Source organism: Crocuta crocuta, unplaced genomic scaffold (genome assembly GCF_008692635.1).
Source record: "Crocuta crocuta isolate KB4526 unplaced genomic scaffold, BGI_CrCroc_1.0 scaffold885, whole genome shotgun sequence".
NCBI classification, from domain to species: Eukaryota; Metazoa; Chordata; class Mammalia; order Carnivora; family Hyaenidae; genus Crocuta; species Crocuta crocuta.
In genome coordinates this window covers 132007-132904 of record NW_027529594.1, presented here as the reverse complement: position 1 = coordinate 132904, position 898 = coordinate 132007, and positions in this window count along the sequence as shown.

Genomic DNA, 898 nt, shown 5'->3' with positions numbered 1-898 from the left:
GTTGTGACCTGAGCTTAACCAACTGAACCACGAGGGTGCCCTGGAACAAACTCCTTTAAATCCAAATGATATTATAAGTGCTTGCTTCTCTATTTCATTTGCCTTTTTGATATTGTGAGGTCCAGGTGGGTACTACCCTGCCCTATTCCAACTTCTGAATCTCTGTTGCTTTTCCTACCAATCTCAGGCAAGCAATTATGTTCTGCAGCTCAATATAGGAAGGCAATTAAGTTCTAAGGGACTATACCACCATTTACCTCTAATTGTGCTATCTAAAGTTTTTTTAAAGATTCTCACACAAAAAATAACTTTCTCTTTTGCTAAGATGTTTGAGCAGTTATTAATCCAATTAAAGCAAACAAGCTTTGCACTTTGTGGCTCCGCTTACCCGGAGACTTTTATTGCACAGTGAGGCTGGCAATGTGTATTTAATGCTTAGCAAGAGTTGAAGAGTTGTAGAAGATCCACTTTGGTAAAAACTAAATTGTACACAATTATATCTACAAACTTCAGTGCAGCCTCAGGATCTACACAAGGAAGACCACATTTTTGTACTCTCAAATCTTTGGCCAGTGTCACTGTGTAGACTATATTTCAGTTCATTCATATTTTAAGACCTACACTCTGTTAGTTCTATATGATTACATGGGGCATGGTTACCAATATTCCTTCAATCTCCACTATGTTTAATTCATGAAATCCTTGCCTTCATGAGCTCCTACACCTTCAACTTTTAAGTAGAGCCTACTTTAAATATTTGATAGGTTAATGAAAAGCATTGAGTAATTTTCATATACGGATTTTTCTGTGAACGTCTTTTAGAACCCTCAACATAAAGAAGGCTTTGGGATTAACTTTTTTGGCAAAATCGTAACAGCTGCCATCTATAGAGTCCCTA